The 23,063-nt window shown below is 29.1% G+C and overlaps 1 protein-coding gene across 1 annotated transcript in view; it reads left to right on the top strand.

Moving 5' to 3' along the window:
• Window positions 1-14,880: 14,880 nt before the first annotated feature.
• Window positions 14,881-23,063, top strand: part of LOC132747830 (G-protein coupled receptor dmsr-1-like) — a 48,166-nt gene continuing 39,983 nt past the window's right edge. Inside the window, exon 1 of the mRNA XM_060737352.1 lies at window positions 14,881-15,018. The gene's annotated coding sequence lies outside the window, so the exon portion shown is untranslated. The remainder of the gene's footprint in view (window positions 15,019-23,063) is intronic.

The following is a 23,063-nucleotide window of genomic DNA, read 5'->3' as shown; positions in this document are numbered from 1 at the left end:
TAGTAATTATAAGAAGGAATTAATTTATCAATATCATATCTATATAATAACTTATAATAATTATAATAATAAAAAAATCAACCATTAGATCTTACTTGTTTCCGTACCAAGATATTTCTTAAGATAAAGTGTCCTTTATAACTGTTAAATTTGCATTATTTTTTTTACAAAAACACATTATACGCTTATTTTATAAGTTATTTAAAGGCGTTACAACTTTTTCCTTGTCGGAGTTTTATAATATCAATCATATTAAAAAAACATGTCTCTATATATTTCACAAAGACGATTCTTTCATTTAGCACATAATTGTAGATATTATCAATATCATAACGATATTTCGGGGGTGGGACGAAACACATTTCGATCATAGCTTTACTCCACCATTACTTTAGAAATTGCGTCATTTTCTTACCATATTTAAATTTACTTTTTTTATTCAATAGTATCAAAGTTTCCGTTTTGCCTGCATCGTTGTAGAAAAAGAAACGCTTAAAGAATACTTTTTTGGTATTAAATTACACTTTTGGCAAAATATTATTTAAAAAGAGGACACTGCCTCTGAGAATATTATCACTTCTGCAATAATCATTAATCAATAATAAATGATTCATTTTAAATATGTATCATAGAGGTAGACACAGTGTTTTTTAATTAGTGTATGATATATAGCACTAAAGTGTTCGTAGTTAAAATATAAAAGATAATTCAAATAAAATATATATAAAGCCTATTAGATTATAAATAAATTTTATTTTGAATTATACAATCATACATGTCATAATAGAACCAGACTGAACATTTATAAAAAGCAAGACTATAAACATCCAGGAAAGCACTGTGTTTAGATTTTGTAAGCACTGAATGTGTTGCCATTGTTTTATACTTTTACAATGAAAACGATATATACACTTCAAAAATGTTTTTCTTAATGCTGCTTAAATAAAACGATCTAGTATTTTTCTTTTAAACTGAAATTGATTTTACACAAATATTTCGGAAATTCCATGAATTAATTTCGAGTTTTGTGAACACTAAATTGAATCTATTTAAAAAGACAGCATATCATAAACTACAATTGCGTTTCTATGTTTCTCTATGCAGCTTCCATAACAACAACAATCTGTTCTCTAAATCATGACATTAGTTTCAGGAGACATTATAAATACACGCTGTCAATGTAAATGCACCAAATGCTTATTCATTATCCCTCAAAATTAGCAGATATCCCCGGCAAGATTAGTTTACTGTCAAAAGTTAAGTCTTGATAGTTAAGAATAAGATTAAGTAGAACTATAGTCAGACAGACTCAGCCAAAATTATTTCCAATTTTTTACATGGTTGTACTGTAGTTTGTCGGAAATGTGATGTCTGAACTGCTAGCGAACTTAACGGATTTACATTTTATGCAAATACCATAAAAGTGTAACCATCGACCTATTGCAGATCATGAACGAAATCACGCAGGATGCTACAATCTCCTATCATACTGTTAAGTATTGTTTCTATTCAATCTCACAGATCCTTTGGAGTAAATAATTACACGAGTGTTGTCGGAGCAAAATCAATATGAATAAATATCAATAATATATAATATAATTCTATAGAATATTTAAATTATTCTTCTTTGCTTCCGAAAAGACATGCATATGTTTATATTTCACTTAGTGTTTTTATAGACAACTTTCTTTGATAACCAAAATAACCCAGACATTTTTACATTGCGCCCTGCGTCACGCATATAAAAAACTTGAAACAAATGTACGTGGTCAAGACAATCTATTCGTAAATGCATGTCTTCTTCTCCGTTTATATATGCTTTCGTGCACAGCTTTTATGCAGGAATAAGCGTAAGTGTCTGAGAGGGAATGCATAGAAAGTCAGTACAATTGTTTATATGAAAATTGTGAACAATTTATAATTGAAAAAAAAACTGATGCAAACTGTTGTTGGTTAAATTATGTCATTATTATAAAAATAACACATAGTTTGTGGGTAGAAATAACATCCCGAGGAAACTGCTGTTTGAGAAAAAATGGCGGTCATCTTTTTCTTTAGAATATAAACCACGTGGGCAGATTTTTCAATGATAAAAAGTAGTTATACATTTGTCACAGTACAAAAGAGTGATGGGTCCTAAAAACCTTTAGTTTTCTCTAAAATATAGGCTATTTGAAATTGTCCCCAATTATTTCCTTGTTATATGCACATCAGACAATTAATGGCTGCCTAAGTAAACATCACTTCAGGGAATACTACTGTGTCTGGAAAATCTTTGTTATTAATCTGAGTGACTCGTTTTCAATAACATGACAGATCTTGAAAAGGGGCAATACTTTCATTACCGTGCTTTCGTTGTGATGTAAGTAAATATAATATAAGTATTATTATGTACATAGCACACAGAAACCAAGCAATTCCATTAACCAGGTTCAATTATAGCCATCGTTCTTGTTCGGTATGTGGATTATGTAGTTAGTAACATGTAAACAAATAAAAATAGCTTCTGTTTTGTTAAGTGATCAAATGTCAAATGTACTAGCAAGTTGATTTTGTAAGTTTTATCTTTATCTTTTATCTTCGCATCAAACTTGCTTGTTTGATATAGATACACTTTTGAATTTTTAATTATTACAATTGCAAAAGTTTGTAAATATTTCCAATATTTCATAAGTTGTCATACATTTATGCACACTTTATTAGCATTAGCACAAGGAAAATGTCATCTAATGATACATCTATATACATTCCTTTAAGTACAATATTACAGATTTTTATAGATTATTTACATGTCAGAACGAATGTATTGTATGAGGTAAAAATATCTTCATTATCTTTTATTATTAGTTCTTATAACATAAAATTAAAAGCAGACATTATTTAATCAAAGTTATTAAGTTCCTGTTTATTACGAGTATGTTGAAAGGTACATGTGTTTTGCATCGGAACGTTTTGTATTAAAGTACTGAAGTAAAACTGTTTAATACCAGTGGGATGTTTCTAGCGTTACCTTTTCTTATAAAATGTTACACAAACACATATAGATAATTTAATTTAGCATTCATTATGTATAATTATTTTTTTATCTTAATACTCGACATTCAAACTGTTTTTACTCATTTTATCTCTTTATCGTTATTTTGAATAAATTGTTCCAATTAATCACCAGGATTATTTATTGAACATTAAATAAAGTAGTGTGACTCTTACCAGTGAGTGATAATGTTATATACATGTACACTATCACGTCGACAGAAAGCCGAAGCAAATTTGTATTTTAGATAAATAATACAAAGGTATTTTTTTGTTTTTGCTGTTTGCAAAGATTTTAACCCGTTTACTACAGTAACTAATAACAGTTGAAGAAATCAATTCCCTCTTCATGACAGTTTTGACCGTTAACTTAGACCTAAAATAGATTTTATCATGGATAACTACTGCGAAACTATTCAGATGGAATATTTAGAATAAGTTTATTCACATCTTTATTTTTATGATGCATGTGTGACCACACACATTGTACTATAGCCAATTTTCTTGTTTTTGAATAACAGCAATGTGGGATAGTGTTGTAATTATTTCAATTAACTGTGCAGAAATATGTTTAGATTACAGAAAGACAGACATTTATTGCTAAGAAATATTCTTATACAACCACGTGTATATTTAGATTATGGAATTTGTGTTTTGATCTTTAATTTCGTACAATTCTAACACAAATCTTTTTAAAGATTTATTGTTTCTTACCAAATGTCATTTATGTTTCCATATTAATCAAAAGATATAATTATTTATTATTTCTATTTTTTCTAAGCCGTTTTAAAGTTTCTGTGATTTAAAATATTAAAGAAATATTATATTGCTATAATTACAGCGTGATGTGTACAAAGTAATAAGTCAATCGTGTAAATTCTTTGCACTGTTTACTACTAAAACACATTTGATCGCTATGATCTGTTAATGATATGAACAACAAGTTTCCTGATAAATCAGTTAGAAACATTGATGATAAATCAATATGGTAACCTATAAACGTAAGTCACTGGCTTTGTTTTTATCATAAATAGTATATACATGATAAGATTATGCATTACATTCAACTTTAAAAATTAATGTTTTTCAAGTATGTCCTGTAATGATGATGTCTGTAAAGTAAGATATATGATAAAACGCCTTTCTCAACTCATTATTTCCACGTTGCTTGTACATTTCTCAAGGCATGTTTTCGCATGTACTCTTAATGTAATCTTATATTTTAGTTTTCCTGTCAGATATCTATGTTTGCATGAATTCAGATAAGTCAGTTTTGTTCAATTGCCTCACATAAATAAAGATAACCTTTAACTTATAAGCAATTTTTAAATTGTTTTTATTGCTATGCTTTACGGAAAGAGATACTATTTTTAACGACGTATATCTAAGCTCAGAAATATCATTGCATAAGATGAATGAATCTTATATTTTTGTTATATGGATCATACTTGTATAATATATAAACATAAATAATTATGTAAAAGGAATAATTGTATGAATGGAACATGTCCTTTTTTGAGAACATTTATTAAAACTGGTCATGGTTACATATTCCAATATATTTTCACGTAAGGCAAATAATTTCTGCTTGCTTGTAATATTTTTATCCGTAATATTATCTATGAAAGTAATCTTTCTGTTAAATTTTAGTCAAGGAGAACAGCAACCTACATGTTTTTGAAAAAGAACAAAAATCGGTTCTTAGAAAAAGAAAACTGTATGTAGGTTCGAAAAAATGTCTTTATTTTATTTAAAAATACCATGTTTTAAGCATTTAAGGGATATTGTGATGTTGGAGATAGTAATATTCGGACGTTTAATGTAGGAGTATGATTTATTTATGTCTACTAAACAGACCAAATCATGTCCCCAGTGAACAGCTCTAAACAGGTTACTGCTTTCAGAGAGAAATATAGGGAATCCATTTTAAAAGAGATACCATATAAATTTGCATTCATTTAAGGAACTTTACTGAATTAAAGATTGGTATATCGTAGAAATGTATCATAATTATATTTATATGCATATTAACTTACACCAATAATAACAATATCATGATGTTTTTAAGATAAACATTGGTAAGCGATTTTGAGTATTTGTGAAGAATTGGCGAGATGAATATTTTTATGCGACATTTAGTATTAAAGTTTTCAAGGATTTATAAGATAAACAAAAAAAGAGGAAACTGTTTTTTCTCGCTGTTTCAATACTTTTCGAAGCAAACTTATTTACGAACCATAATTATAACACTAGATTATGTAAATGCTTAATGAAATCAAACCAAATTGTTTCATATAAATATCTTCTTACATTTTAAATAATTGCATAACCAGTGATAGTAGCTCAATTAGTCCATTTATAACAAACCAATGGCAATATCTTAAAAAGAATGTGAACATATCATGTTCTGTATTTCCAACCATATAAATTAAAACAAGCGCCATTCAAGTGAAAACCATTTCTTAATTTTGCTAAAATTAAAATAAAATTATATTAAATGCAACGGTATTGCATTGTTCTTGAACAATAAGGCACTAAATAGTTCAATAATTAATTACCTTTAAATAAGTGAAATTATCATTACATGCATTAAATATTTGCATTTATTCTTTAAGAGACGGACATGCTGTTGCAATTATTTTATTGTTCGTTTCTGATGGTAAAAAAATCACGTTTCTCAAGATATGACCCACCTAATGGGCGCTATAAGAAAGTGAAAAATTGACAACCTAAGTATTTCAGTAATATGCCTTAAAGGACTTTAAACAAAATTACCGTACGGCTCACGAGTTATGGACACTTTTCTGGACTAAAGCTTGGATGTGAGAAGGTTATTATTTATAATATATTAACTACAGTAATGATTCTGTTTCCTATATAACACAAGGATAGTTAAGTGTTCTTCTGATCGTTGCGATTATTTTTTATCACGTTATTTTCAGATTAGACAATTAAATATTGTCAGAGTGGACCTGTCCTCTGGGAATATTTTAACTTCCTCAAACCTTTTTATTCCGATCCACTTGTTTTACATGATGTAGCATGTAGTTATACAAAATGTCGAATTTGCCTTTACATGAATTTCCTCGAGAACAATCTAGTTTAGATGCAATATTTTGTAAAAAAGACTAGATAAATTTGATGTAATGAGTTGTCCTATAGTAAAAATACAAACCTCTGAATAGACCAATTAATGATCTCGAGTGAAAATGAAATCGGGTCCATTACACCTGCTACAATACATTATTTCAATTAACTGTTAGTTAAAACAATATGTTAATGACTTTTATTTATTTATTTGTGTGTCTGTCTGATATAATATAACAAAGGTCAGGACCGCTTATTCCGAGGTTTTCCTTTGCTTGCTTATTTCAGTTACCAGCAATGTCAAGTTATCGTAACATTTTTATAATTATCTATGCAGAATTCCATGACACTAAGGTATCTGTTAATCTATTTCATAACAGTGCTTCAGAAAGTCAGATAGCAAAGGAACTCAGGGGCGTATGTCGGAAGAAAACAAATATATTTCTCGTTTTATTCATATGCAAAGAACATTTTGCAACACCTGTTTCCAAGCGAACATCATTAAATGAGCAATTTATGGTTACTCAAATTTAACAATTTCTTTGTTTCATGGTTTGATTGATATAAATTTATACGTTTCATGATGGTAATGGATACAATAAAAATAATACAAATCACATGTTAATCGAGTTCTTAACATGTAAATCTGAAAAATTATTATATGAATATCAATTACATATTATCCTCTTATGCAAATTGAATACAAAATGTTTAAAAAATACTTAACTTGTATTGAAAAAGAATACAGTTCTACCCCACATTTTGTATTTCAACATTAGAAAATGGCATTAATATCTTATATTGCATGCGTTTGTGTCACTTTCATTTTTCATTTGTATTAAGCTTAAGCAATTATAAGTCGTATACATACTGAACACAATCTAAAACAAGCTTAGGTTATGAAAGATTACACTATGTTTTACAAATAGGAAAACAAAAACATCTAAACAAGAAAAATGTACCGATATTTTAAGAAAAGTATTACAATTCAAATGATAATTTACATGTTGCATGCAATAAATGGCTGAATGGCTGATTGTAAAGTTCATGTAATTATCATCATATGTCTACCGCTTGAATAACGCAATAAGAGGTTTTTGTATATTTTGACATTTAAAATATCGGGTGGGGTAATTTAAGTTGATTGAAAGAGTCTTAGTGTCGTTTGACATGCGAATTACTTTCTTGAGGTACTTTCTTTGTTCAATTTCATTAAAATTACCAAGAATCTTGGGACGTTTTGCTTTATCTTCTATGCAACTTTACATTTCCAGTTTATTGGTACAGTAAACTCCGCTTATAACGAACTCATCGGGACATTCAAAATCTGTTCCTTATATCCGGAGTTCCTTGTAAGCATATAGTGAATTTTTTCCTTGTATCAGGAGTTTTTATAGCGAACAGATTTACATATAACGAACTGATTGTTTACCAACGAGAGCCATTTTGAAAAGCATTTGATTAAGAGAAATTAGTTATTTATTTCCTATTTTACCCGAGAGCGTACTTTTTGGAATTTGAAAATCCTTTGCCATTTCAGTTTTAATTTTACTCCCTTTCTCAATTTCTCATAAAATATCATATTTTGTTTTCAAAACTCAGTGCTTTTCGTTTTTATTCCATGTTTAAGAATAAACAAGCTTTTCGATTTTTCCTTCCTTTTATATTGAATATCTTCTATTATATTTTAAGGGTAATTTTTACTAATGAGAGATATAGATTTATTTTAATTTCAATCAAGCGTACTTTGTAGTTTTCAATGGATTATGCTATTAGGTACTGCTATACAAATTCATTTTAATAGATGTCTTGAAGTACATATAACAATAAATGGTATATTCGGCCGAGTGCCAATAAAAAACGAAAGTTGAAAATGCGGGATCTGTTTACGGATAGCCGATATTTTGGAGTTCGTTATAAAAGTGTAATTTTCTGTACTTTTAACTAAGAAATGAGTTCCTTATACGCGATAATTCCTTATAACCGTGTTCGCTATAACCGTAAATAATTATATTAAATAAAGAAGGGCAAAATTCGGACCAAAATAAATTGTTCCTTATAACCGGAAGTTCGCTAAAACCGTGTTAGCTATAAGTGAAGTTTACTGTACGTTACCTTGTTAAATAATCGTATCGTACAGTTTAGTGCATTAAGAATATTCCCATATTCTGAGTAGATAGATGGTCTTCGATTAATAAATGTTTATCTTACCAGATAAGATAGACCTCCGACTCCATGTAAAGAAAAATTCAATTCCCCGAACAAAAAGCGATTTGATAATCTTCATATTTTTTCTTTACTTTACTAGTCAAATGCAATGATAATGTACTTTAAGGCAGCTTTATGTTAGTTCAGATAAAAAAACTGTTCTTGAGGTTTTCAAGAACATATAATGGAATATATTCCCTCGAGCAAAGTCGTCCATCATCAGACATAAGTTATTTGCGATAGCATAATAACTTTATACGCTTGATATCAGAATCACAGACATTTAATTATTTACGAATATTTACAATGCGCATTTTATTGATATTTGTCAGGCATATAGATTTTAGAAACGTTGTTCATAAACATGTTTAATTTATAGAAGAACAACCAATTGGCAATGACTGTGTAAAAATGATATTAAAAGCATCATATTGATATTTAGTCAGCAAGATATGTTCAGTCATCATAACCTATGATCCCTTCAAAAACATCCTTTGTAAAGTTTGTTCCTTTTAAGATCACTAACCGATGTGGACGTTGACGGTAAACTGATTTTAACATTGCTGTCCATGAACAGGAGGACAGGAGATCATTTATTAAATTTGTAATACATTTATTGTGATTAATAATTCCACAATGATTAATATTGCAAACATATTTACAAGGGACACATTTACTCAATATGACCATAAGTAAATAAAACGCATTACCACAAGCAGAAGTTATATTTACATTATATTGCTTACATATAAAACTGGGGCGCCCGCGTCCGAGTGTTTAAGGTCATTGACTTCAAACCACTTGCCCCTCACCGCTGTGGGTTCGAATCCTGACAGGGAATGGGATGCTTTCATATGAGCTAGCTTACAGAAAGCCGGTCGTATAACTCAGGTGCCCATTCGTGCCTGCACGGAAGAGCACCTGAGGTCTTCATCCACAAGTAAAGCTGGGACATTGTCATATGACCTATACTGTGTCGACCAAACGAACAAACAAACAAACATATATAATTTCCAATTTATGTTTCATTGAATAGCCTTTATTCTCAGCAGTTGGAAGGTGATAAAAATGTCGCCATAACACGTTTTCGTTATTTGCTATCCAATTTGCACCATCATTAATATGTTCCAATATTCCGAACAATTCACGTGTCCATGAGTTACAACAGGAATTTATCAAAAGCCTACCGATATTGGTTATTAAATGCAAATTTCGAACAAATTATGAACATACTTATTCGCATCTATGTGAATATTGTTAATATGTTGTAAAGAACATAGCGACTCAGGCATTTTTATATATACAGGGTATGATCCACTGGAATTAAAAAAAAACAACAACAAGAAATTATATTGGTTTTGAATAATGATCAGATGAAACGAATATTATTTTAATATATTATGCAACATCTTGACCTACATTAATGTTTAAAAGCCTTTCATGAATGTGATACATTGAATAAACTGGTTATATCATTTTTCGTTATTTGTGCGATTATTGGCTGTAAAAATGTACTAAATATTGTAAAGTAGCACTTGTTTCCCCGAAACATAGGTGAAAACATTTTTTTCAAAACCCTATGCCAATGTCATAACAAAGAATATAAACATATTGTTTAGAAAATAACAGATACTCAGTGCATTATTAATAATTTGGATAACATTAACGTTGAAAGTTAATGCATCTCAAAGGTGACAAGAAACAAGGTTTTTTCATATGCGTGTTAGTTGTTTGTCGTTTAATTATATATTATTGTACATTTGTAACATATTTCTTATCTTAGTATCTTATCTAAAGTACGCAGATTTTAGTTTACAAATCATTTCCTTGTTTTAAATTCCATTTCATCATCACCAACTAGAACAAAGATGAACTGTATACAATCAATACTTCATGTTAACGATTATGTACTCATTACACTGATGACAAACAACAGAAAATGATAGATCATCTTCCTGTTTATATAATTATATGATGACATAAATAAGGGGAACTTAAGTTATTTCTCGAAACATCTTATAGACAGTAAATGATATAATACTATGGCTTCGTGTCCTATGGTAATTGTATTCGATATAGGTTTGAAAGAGAAGCAATAAACATTGTCTGTCCGCCGTAAGGGAAGCGTAAAACATAATCAGGACAAGAATGATCTGTTCTTGATACTATATTTTCTACTTTTTGTTTCTTATTATTTTCGTCAGGAAAAATGATTCTCCGGTTGTTTATTATTATGATGAGACGGGATATTAAAAAAGCAATGAAACAACAAATAGATAAAAATCTCACAGATTCGATTTTATTTTGTTCGTTATCTAAGGTAGTGTAAGTTGTAAGTCAGCTCACATCCCATACCACTGATCTAATTCTCTATCAACATATGCATGGATAATTGAGATATTCAAAATATAAATTTAATCTTGAACAAGATTTCTGTGAATATAATTGGTAATAATAAACTTAAATATGTTTCTTATTCGAATTAAGTCTGTTCAAACATAGTTGTTCAATTAATAAAAATATGTAAATGCAACAGTTTCTGATCAGAGCATTTTCTTTAAACGTAGCATGCTAACGATTTAATCTTTAATATTTATCTTAATATTTTGTTGCAGTAGCGCCGATGGTATATTTTCAGATTTATATATTAACACCTTAAAGTTTATAACTTTTCCCCTACAATGAAGCACTATATTCTAAATAAAGCTGTCAGAATCCTCCAGCGTTACACATGCTGTTACAGACAATTAAATAGTTACAAAAAAATTGCAAAACATAACTCGTTACTTATTATTACATTTCGCATTAACCATCAAAAAACATTTTGAAGATAACAATATTAGGTGTAAATTTTTAATGTTCTACGTTCAAAGCATGCTTTAAAAGCATTCAGGTATTTCATGTAAATAAACTGACCTACCCATTTCCATTTCCAAACAAAGCGTTTTTATGGAAGTTATTATCTTAATTGATCTGAAAACGCAGAAATAAATGTTGTGTTGAATAAATGAATATTAACATATGAACGGGATTCAAATTTACTCTAGTTATTAAATAAAAATGAAATGTTTAATATACGGAACATTTTCCTTCTGATAACAACCAAACATAAAATATATTTAGTGAAATGTGTATTTTATTGTTTATTATAGTTGTAATACATGAACAGATTGAAGGCTTAATTCTTCACAAGTAATTTATACTATGGTTATCCTTCGTTTCGGCTATAATTGGGTCATCCATCATAAACATATACTGTTATATTGTACTCGTAAGTTCCATTTATGTGCTGTCAATTTCATATAGATTATAATAATATATAAAATCGTATCTTTATGCCTATTTTTTTATAAGTTCTCCAAACCACACGGGTTTTTTTTTTCAAGAAAGTTATGTAAAAAATATTATGCAATGAAAAGGAACTGATGTCCTCGTGACCTGTGGGTAAAAAACTACTTTTTGTTTACTTGAACATATGTTTAATGTTTTTTATTTCGTTTTCTAAAGAATTGGACAATGACTAAATATCATTTCCTTAAAAAATGTCAGTAAGGTATTGTTTTGTTTTACTTTCATTTTACATGATAATATATATATGATAAAAAAGTTTCAAGACCACATTCACCAATGTGTATTTATCCCTGAGAAATATAACTTGTTCTCAATTTATTAATTTTGCAATACATCGAACAAAGGATATTATTCACTTTGTTGAAGATTCACTTAATTACAGGAGTTTAGCATTTGCTTTTCATGTCAATAGTTTTGCCATGTCTGTGGAATATCATAGCAAAATTGCTTTTAAGATAAAAACACCAAAAATATATGAACATTACTAATACGTTTGATCTTGATTTCTATGTTAATCAAATACGAACAACGGTCATTAGCCGTGTATAACTCATCTGACCATTAAATCAACCTGAAAATAGAACTAGCTCTAGGCTACAGCTGAAAGCCTGTCAGAAATGTTGAAATATAGAATCGTAATTTACAATCAACAAACGCACGCTTCATATCGTGTTATACGATGGTATTTCATGGCGAACCACAAACATGACGTATCTTCAAAGAAGTGTATTGTTAACTGTTAAAGGTAAGCTCAAAGTTAGAATAAATGTAAGCCCTACTCTGAAAACACTAAGAAAGCAAAATTTATGTTTTTAATGCGCATTTAAGTTTGCTCATACTACTTGCATGTCTAGGAAATTATAATGCACATACACTTTTGTATCTAAGCATGCCAAAGAAGGAAAGTCTACAAACATTTCCTGTATTAATATGGAAAATAAGCACACAATTTTAGTCAGGGGAAATATAAATATTGGATGTTACTTTTCATCTATTGTCAACTCTACATGTTAATGAATTCTTCAACAAATTTACATAATCTATGAATAAAAAATTAAATCTGAATGGTATAAGATTGTATTAAATAAAGTTTTACATGTTAAGTTTTAGGCTACTTCCCTCATATATCATTAACATAATTATTACAATTTTAAATACCACATTCGCCTACGAGATAATGAATAGTTTCATTTCATATTGTCTTGGATAAGTTGATTTTGATAACTGTTAGATGTCGTTGCAAGTGCACTTAATTATTCTCAAAACTTAATATTAACATGAAGCCTTATGTTGTAGAAATGTTTCCGAACATTTTGAAAAAACATTTATTGAAAGATTTAATCATCTTGTACCAGTCTCTTGTTTTTGTGAATAAAATATTCGTTGTGCAATAATTGAAGAAACATTAATTTTGAAACAGCCAAATTCACTATTTAAAGTTATTTCGTCGTCTGAAATTATAATTGTTTCCATCGTCAAAATATGCTTAATAGTATTTAAACGTCATAAAAAAGAAAGAAAAAATTTTGGAAAGAAAAAAATGTATTGTCAATTCTTTCTATTAATCTTCATCAAAATTTAGGTAATTTTATCTAATTCTTGTGTGATCGCAATTATACATGTTCAAAGTTTAAATCCCGTTTGTAACTATAAATATAAAGTATGTAAAAATGTTCACAAATGAATATATTCACAGTTCAAGTGACCCTTAAAATACAAGTAGTTCTAGATATGTTATAAAATAACAAATAATATATAGTATGATAAGAGAACTTTCCGGATTTTTTTTTCAGACGTACGTTACAAATATTATCAATATGTCAATAAGTTATATTCTGTTATCTAAGCTGTTGCTTCATATATGACAAATGTTGCTTGATAGAGATATATGGCTTTGCCTATGCATTAAATATGATGTTTTTCTAAATAACTTTGATACAGATAAACGAATAATAATTTATCTTTTCGACATGTTCATCTTTAGAAACATATAAATTTTATTTAATTGTTGGTTTATAAGCTAAACTGGCATACTTCAAGTGTATCTCCTTGTGCCTGAGGGGTTGAGGCATTATAATTGCAGCCACCTCTTATCCCTGCCTGAGCGTAAGCAAGGCGACTAAATGGGTTAGAATTACTGGAGTTTACTGCATTTCTTATCTCCAGCAGGCGAGGTTGTTTTGACCTCAGGTGTTGCTTTTTATTTTGTAAAACCCGAGGTTAGCAAAACTCATCTTTCCGTTGCCACCATATGACCGTAATTGTGTTGGTGACCGTAAAACCAAAACAAACAAACCAAAAACATAATAAAAAAGACTTCAAGTTTCTCAGAATGTTCTATTTTATGCCTTCTTCTAATCCATGAATACAAATGCTATTATACTTGAGGCGATGTGGATGTCTTGGCATACATACTTTATTATTTCCATAATCATATAAAGTTATTAGCTTTGGTCAATTCCCAATTCTTTTTATCAGAAGCAGACATTGGAATTTCCAAATGACAAGGCAATCTCTTTATCTACGACCTTATTATCATTTTCCTTCACGTCCAATATAAAATGATTATCTAACTGCATCCGACCTGACGTGTAAAAAACATGCAATTCAAACTTTAAAACTTGATTTAATTTTTTGACAAAAATAAACAAAATCAAATAAGTTTTTTTAACTAATGTCATTACAATTATGACTTGTATCCTGTACATGACAGTGTTTTGTGTATGTCTTGCCGTTAGAACACTGCTCCTGCATTTCCTATTAAACAATAAAATATTTAATAACACTCTTATTATTTAATTGAACTCATTCACTGACTTTATTTTAACTGTTTTGTAGATGTTTATGACCCTTCTTTTGTTCGTTATGACGTCAAAAGATTAAATTCATTCTCACTCTGTTCAATAAAATATAATGCACGATACATCATTAAAATCTTTTTGTTCATAATGAATGGATTAATTTCATGAAGACGTCAAAGTAATTAATATGTATTGAATAATATGATAGAAATATATCCCTGATTGAATTTTGCCTTTGACGAAGGTAGAAATGTACAGAAAATCCTCCCAAACATGTGCATAGGTACTTTTCAGCTCTTTCCTATCATTATTAAATATGATCTCATATCAACAGATGAGTAGTATTCAAATAAACCCGATACTTGTGAAGCTGTATTACCTTAGAACTTGTTCATGATTTCACAGTTACAGTACCGAGTGTTTGATTCTAGCCGCAAAGCAAATAATGAATAAATATTTGGATAGCAAATGGATAGGCAATAAGAAATATAATAAGTTTTCTGATGCCAAATCATAGGATATTTCTTTGTATGCAGAAGTAAGTAGAAAAGTATCTTAATTATGAATTTGCGTTAAGAATAGTAATTATAAGAAGGGTTAATTTATTAATATCATATCGATATTAATAAGTCATATGGATAATAGTAATAAAACTAATAGTAAAAACTTTTGAACATAAGATTTACAGGATTATTTCCCTAACGAAATCTTCCTTCAGATATATTGTTCTTTACTATCGTTAAATTTGCTTCATTTTTACAAACACACACTATACGCTTATTTTATAATTAATTTAGAGGCGTAACAAATTTTCCCTGTCGGTGTTTGTAATGTTTATCATACAATAAAATCCTATCTCTATATATTATACGAAGACGAAGAAGATTGTTAATGACAATATATTTCTAGCATATAAATAATTATAAAATTACTAATATCATAACCATATTTCGGAGGAAAAGACAGTTTGTTCATTTAGTTTTACAATGCCATTATTTTAGATATTTCGTCATTTTCTTATCGGTTTTTTAATAATATTTTTCTTATTCACCAGTATCACTTCTTGATTTGATTTGTTTTGTTTTGTTTTGTATCTTAGCAGAAGGGTTAAAACTCAACGAATATTACATTGCTATTTAATTACACATTAGGCAATAAATTACTGAAAAAGTGGACACTGCTTCAAGGAATATTATCACTTCTGCAAGTATCTATAATTAATCCAAAGAATCATTTTAAAAATGTATCATGAAGGTAGACGCTAACTCGTAACACATTTAACAATTATTGTACAAATGTATAACATAAATGCACCAATTTGTTGTTAGTTGTAATGAAAAAAGCGGATCAAATTGATTAAGCATTTACATTTTACTATTTAAAGTTTTCAGTTACATGCAATTCTTCTGACTATATTGGACGTTATGCTATTGAAACAAGATTTGAGTTGGGTTATATATTGTCAGATATAAAAAATATAAATGTTCAGGAAAACACTACTTAAACTGTGTTTAGATTTTGTCAACCCTGAAAGAGATGCTTACGTTTTTATAATTTTACAATGCTTAAACCTATTTGTAAATGATAGTAAAGAGATAAAAAGTATTTTTCTCTTAAATTGAAAAAAAAATTACACAAATATTTCGAAAATTCCATAAACTAAATTTTGGTTTTTTGAACCTATTGAATCTATTTGCTTAGACGGTATGGCTCATACACAACACTATAATTGCGTTTCTACGTTTCTCTATTAGCTTCCATAACAACATCAATTTATTCGCTAAATTATGACATTAGTTTAAAGAGACATCATAAATACACGCTGTCAATGTTAATGCACCAAATGCTTATTCATTATACCTCAAAAGTAGCAGATATCCCCGGCAAGATTAGTTAACTGTCAAACGCTAAGTCTTGATGGTAAAGAATAAGATTAAGTAGAACTGTATTCAGTCAGATACAGCAAATATTATTTCCACTTTTTGCATGGTATACTGGTATTAGTATTGAATATAATGTTTGAACCGTTAGCGAACTTGACGGATTTACATCTTATGCAAATGCCATTAAAGTGTAACCATCGACCTATTGCAGATCCCGAAGGATGCTACAATCTCCTTTCATACGGTTAAGTAGTATTTCTATTCAGTCGCACTGATCCTTTGGAGTAAATAATTATAGGAGTGTTGTCGGAGCAAAAACAATATAAATAAATATGAATAATATACAATTTAATTCTATAGAATATTTAAATTATTCTTCGTTGCTTCCGAAAAGACATGCATATGTATATAGTTATCTTAGTGTTTTCATAGACACCATTCTTTGATAATCAATTTAACCAGACATTAAATATATTCCAATTTTTCATTGCGCCCTGTGTCACCGTATAAAAGACTTGCAGCACGAAAATGTATCCGTTAATTCATATCTCCTTCTTCGTTAATGTGTACCTGCCTGTACAGCTATCATTCAAGAATAAGCGCAAGCGTCTGGTAGGGAATGCAAAGAAAGTCAGTGCAATTATTTAGGTGATAATTGCAAACAAGTTATTTTGCAAACTGGTTGGTTAAAAATGTCATTTTTATATAAATGACACACATAAGTTTGTGGGTAGAAATATCATCCCGAGGATATTGCTGTTACCCGAGGCTGAATCGAGAAAAAATGGCAACTTTTTTATTATTAAGAAAATAAACCACGTGACCAGATTAAAAGTAAGTACTGTTACCTATGTCAGAGTACAAAAGAGTGACGGGTCCTAAAAACATTTGTTTTCTCTAAAATATAGGCTATTTGAAATTGTCGCCAATTATTTCCTTGTTATATGCACATCAGACAATTAATGGCTGCCTAAGTAAACATCACTTCAGGAAATATTACTATGTCTGTAAAATATTTGTAATTAATCTGAGTGATTGGTTTTCAATAACATGACAGATCTTGAAAAGAGGTCATACTTTCATTACCGTGCTTTCGTTGTGATGTAATTAAATATAATATAAGTATTATTATGTACTCAGCATACAGAAACCAAGCAATTCCATTAACCAGGTTAAATTATAGCCATCGTTCTCGTTTGGTATGTGGATTATGTAGTTAGTAACATGTAAACAAATAAAAATACCTTCTGTTTTGTTACAGTGATCAAATGTCAAATGTACTAGCAAGTTGATTTTGTAAGTTTTATCTTTATCTTTTATCTTCGCATCAAACTTGCTTGTTTGATATAAATACACTTTTGAGTGTTTAATTATTGCAATTGCAAAATTTTGTAAATATTTCCAATATTTCATAAATTGTCATACATTTATACACACTTGGCATAAGCATAAGGACAATGTCATCAAATGCTACATCTATATACTTTCCTTTAAGTACTATATTACAGATTTTTATGGATTATCTACTTTTATTACTGACATTATAGGCGTAGATAGTAATAAGATGATATAATTCTTGTTTTACATGCCAGAACAAGAATGTATTGTATGAGGTAAAATATCTTCATTATCTTTTATTATTAGTTCTTATTACATAAAACTTAAAGCAGACATTATCTAATCAAAGTTATTAAGTTCCTGTTTATAAGGAGGAGTATGTTGAATGGTACATTTGTTTTGCATCGGAACGTTCTGTATTAAAGTACTGAAGTAAAACTATTTCATATCAGTGGCATGTTTCTAGCGTTACCCTTTCTTATAAAATGTTACACAAACTCATATAGATAATTAGCATTCATTATGTATAATTATTTTTTTATCTTAATAGTTGATATTCAAACTATTTGGATTTTTTTATCTCTTTATCGGTATTTTTAAAACAAATCATTCAAGTTAATCGCCAGGATTGTTTATTGAACACTAGAGTAGTGTGACTCTTTCTTTATCTTACCAGTGAGTGATATTATCATATATATGTACACTATATCATTTTAGAAAGCCGAAAAGAAAATTGTATTTCAGATAAAATAATACAAATGTAGTTAAATTTTTTGTTATTGTTTGCAAAGATTTTAACCCGTTTACTATTACTAACACTTAAAGAATTCAATTGCCTCTTCATGACAGTTTTGACCGTTAACTTAGACCTAAAATAGATTTTATCATAAGTAACTACTGCGAAACTATTCAGATGGAATATTTAGAATAAGTTTATTCACATCTTTATTTTTAGGATGCATGTTTGACCACACACATTGTACTGTATCATATGAAACTAGCCAATTTCCTTGAATTTGAATAACAGCAAAGTGAGGTAGAGTTGTAATTATTTCAATTAACTGTGCAGAAATACATGTATGTTAAGATTAAAGAAAGACAGACATTTATTGCCTAGAAATATTTCTATACAACCACGTATATATTTAGATTATGGAATTTGTGTTTTGATCTTTAATTTTGTTCATTTCTAACACAAACATTTTTATGGATTTTATTGTTTCTTGTCACATGTGATTTAATCAAAAGATGTAACCTTCATTTTTATGTTAAAGCTTTTTCATATAGTTTCTGTGTTTTACAAAAATAAAATATTACATTGTTGAGTCATTGTTTGGGGACCTTTCTGTAGAAAATGTGTCAGAGTTAAATCGTATACATATACATGCACAGTGCGTTACCTGGAGTGCGGGTATTAGTTACCGCATTCCAGAGCATGCCCATTGATTTGCTCATTTTTGTGACGGCAGAGAAAAGAACAGCGACAGAAATACTATATTCAGATGCTAGTTCATTGGTTACTTTTTTCTGGGGTTTCATATTGTGACAAAAGGAACGTTTTTTTATGTTGGACTATGATACAAAAGAGAAAGAACACCAAAACTCTCGGCAATCTGATAAATACTTGGGGGCTAAGCCCCTTAGCCCCTCGTACAAATCAGATAGCTTCGTGTTTCGGTGCTCTTTCTATTACTTATTACTTCAGCGTGATGTGTACAAGATGATTAGTCACTATTACCGCGATGATCTGTAAATGATACGTACAACAGGCTTCCTGTTAAATCAGTTAGAAATATTGATTAGAAATCAATAAGGTGAACTTTTAACGTAAGTCACTTTTTTATAAAGTATAGTACATATATAATTATATAATAAGGTTATCCATTACATTCAACTTTTAAAATTCCTGTTTTAAATATATGCCCTGTAATCATGTTGTTTTTAGATATAAAGACAGATTTTTTCGCCTTGCTCAACTCATAACTGACATGTTCCCCTCAATTTCGTGCTTAAATACCGACATTTCTCATAGTTTGCCTACTAAACAGACCAGTGAACAGCTTGAAAAAGAATACTGCTTTCAGAAACAAATATTTGGAATCCATTTCAAAGAGATATCATATAATTTTGCATTAATCAAAGCAAATATACTAAATTATAGTTTTGTATCTCGTAAAAAATATATCATATATTAATATGCATGTAGTATTAGCTAACACCGATAAGCCTTATCAGGTTTTTCAGGATTAAATTGGTTAGGGATATTGTGTTTTTGGGGCTATTATCATGAAAGTAGATTTCCTAATGTAACTTATTGGTTTTTAAAATGAAGATTATATGGCCGGGTAAATAAAATGACAATTTAAATTAATGTTTTGAAATAAGGCGGGGACACAATTTCATTTATTTTTAACAATATCATATCAAATCCCTGATATTAAATCAACATTAAAAGGGGACAAGTAAGACTATTCTGATATCATTTGTTTTGGCATATTTTAACGTTTATTCTGTTTAAATGTGGTAAAAAGAATCTTATATTTGTGTCTTTTCATGCTGAGTGTACTCTTTGAATAAAAGTGACAACTTTCTTGGCACAGTCTCGTATTGTATCATTTTAATTCAACTCGGTTTATAAAACAATATCAAAAGACACTCATGTTAGATCCTATATTTATCATATCGTAAAATCTTGTATCTATATATTTCAATGAGACATGTTATTATATTAATTTTCTAGAACATTCTTAAGGATGTATAGTTATCAATATCATATAAATGCTTATTCATTATACCTCAAAAGTAGCAGATATCCCCGGCAAGATTAGTGAACGGTCAAACGCTAAGTCTTGATAGCAAAGAATAAGATTAAGTAGAACTGTATTCAGACAGATACAGCCAATATTATTTTCACTTTTTACATGGTTGTACTGGTATTAGTATTGAATATAATGTTTGAACCGATAGCGAACTTGACGGATTTACATCTTATGCAAATGCCATTAAAGTGTAACCATCGACCTATTGCAGATCCCGAAGGATGCTACAATCTCCTTTCATACGGTTAAGTAGTATTTCTATTCAGTCGCACTGATCCTTTGGAGTAAATAATTATACGAGTGTTGTCGGAGCAAAAACAATATGAATAAATATGAATAATATACAATTTAATTCTATAGAATATTTAAATTATTCTTCGTTGCTTCCGAAAAGACATGCATATGTGTAAAGTTATCTTAGTGTTTTCATAGACACCATTCTTTGATAATCAATTTAACCCAGACATTAAATATATCCCAATTTTACATTGCGCCCTGTGCCACCGTATAAAAGACTTGCAGCAAGAAAATGTATCCGTTAATTCATATCTTCTTCTCCGTTAATGTGTGCCTGCCTGTACATCTTTTATTCAAGTATAAGCGCAAGCGTCTGGTAGGGAATGCAAAGAAAGTCAGTGCAAGTCTTTAAGTGAGAATTGCAAACAAGTTATTTTGCAAACTGGTTGGTTCAATTATGTCATCATTTTATTTATATAAATAACAGATAAGTTTGTGGGAAGAAATATCATCACGAGGAAATTGCTGTTCGAGGAAAAATGGCGGCCATTTTATTCTTTAGAATATAAACCACTTGAGCAGATTTTTTTATTGACAGAAAATACTGTTATCTTTGTGACATTACAACAAGTTGCGGGTCATAACAATATTTGTTTTCTCTGAAATGTAGGCTATTTGAAAGTATCCCAAATTATTTCCTTGTTTCCTTGATTTATGGCTGCCTAAGTAGACATCACTTCAGGGATTACTACCGTGTCTGGAAAATCTTTGTAATTAATCTGAGTGATTCGTTTTAAATAACGTGACACATCTTGAAAAGGGATTATACTTTCGTTGTGATTTAAGTAAATATAAGTATTATTATTTACTTTGCACACGGAAACCAAGCAATTACACAAACTGGTTAAATTATAACCATCGTTTTGTTCGGCATGTAAATTATGTAGTAAGTAACTATGTAAACAAATGAAAATACTTTCAAAAAGATCTAGTACTAGATGCGTTTTGTTACATTGATCAAATGTCAACGGTACTATTGACAATGTTGATTGTGTAGGTTTGTTCTTCGCATCAAACTTGCTTGTTTGATTTAAGTGTTTAATTATTGCAATTGCAAAATTTTGTAAATATTTCCAATATTTCTTAAGTTGTTATAGATTTATCATTCTTAACAGGATATGGCATCAGCATAAGGACAATGTCATCAAATGCTTCATATATATACATTCTTTTCTAAGTACAATATTACAGTGTTTTTATGGATTATCTATTTTTATTACTGACATTATAGGCGTAGACCCGAGTGATAAGATAATATGACTATTGTTATACTTGTCAGAACAAGAATGTTTTGTATGAGATAAAATATCTTCATTATCTTTTATTTTTAGTTCTTATTACATAAAATTAAAATCAGATATTATTTAATCAAAGTTGTTATACGAGTATGTTGAAAGGTTTATTTGTTTTGCATCGGAATGTAATGTATTAAAGAAGTGAACTAAATCAATTTGATATTAGTGGCATGTTTCTAGCGTTACCTTTTCTTATAAAATGTAACACAAACACATTTTTAAATAATTTTATCCCTTTATCGTTATTTTTAGAAACTTATGCAGGTTAATTGCCAGGATTATTTATTGAACACTAGAGTAGGGTGACTCTTTCTTTATCTTACCAGTGAGTGATATTATCATATACATGTACACTATATCATTTTGTCGACAGACAGCCGAAGAAAAAAAATATATATTTCAGATAAATAATGTAAATGTAGTTTTTGTTATTGTTTGCAAATATTTAAACCGTTAACTTTAACTAACACTTGAAGAATTCAATTGCCTCTTCATGACAGGTTTGACCGTTAACTTAGACCTAAAATAGATTTTATCATGGATAACTACTGCGAAACTATTCAGATGGAATATTTAGAATAAGTTTATTCACATCTTTATTTTTATGATGCATTTTTGACCACACGCATTGTACTATATCATACAAACTAGCCAATTTTCTTGTTTTTGAATAACAGCAATGTGGGGTAGAGTTGTAAATATTTCAATTATCTGACATGAAATATGTTTACATTAAAGAAAGACAGACATTTATTGCTTAGAAATATTTTTCTACAACCAAGAGGAATTTGTTTTTTTATATTTGATTTCCGACATTTCTAACACAAACATTTTAAAGCATTTTATTGTTTCTTGTCAAATATTATTTAATCAAAAGATGTAACCTTTATTTTTATGTTAAAACGTTTTTTTCATATAGTTTCTGTGTTTTAAAAAATAAAATATTACATT

The sequence above is a fragment of the Ruditapes philippinarum genome, unplaced genomic scaffold, assembly GCF_026571515.1.
Source record: "Ruditapes philippinarum isolate M1 unplaced genomic scaffold, ASM2657151v2 ctg1008_1_1_1_1, whole genome shotgun sequence".
In the NCBI taxonomy this organism is placed as follows: Eukaryota; Metazoa; Mollusca; class Bivalvia; order Venerida; family Veneridae; genus Ruditapes; species Ruditapes philippinarum.
This window is presented reverse-complemented; position numbering and strand designations above follow the sequence as displayed.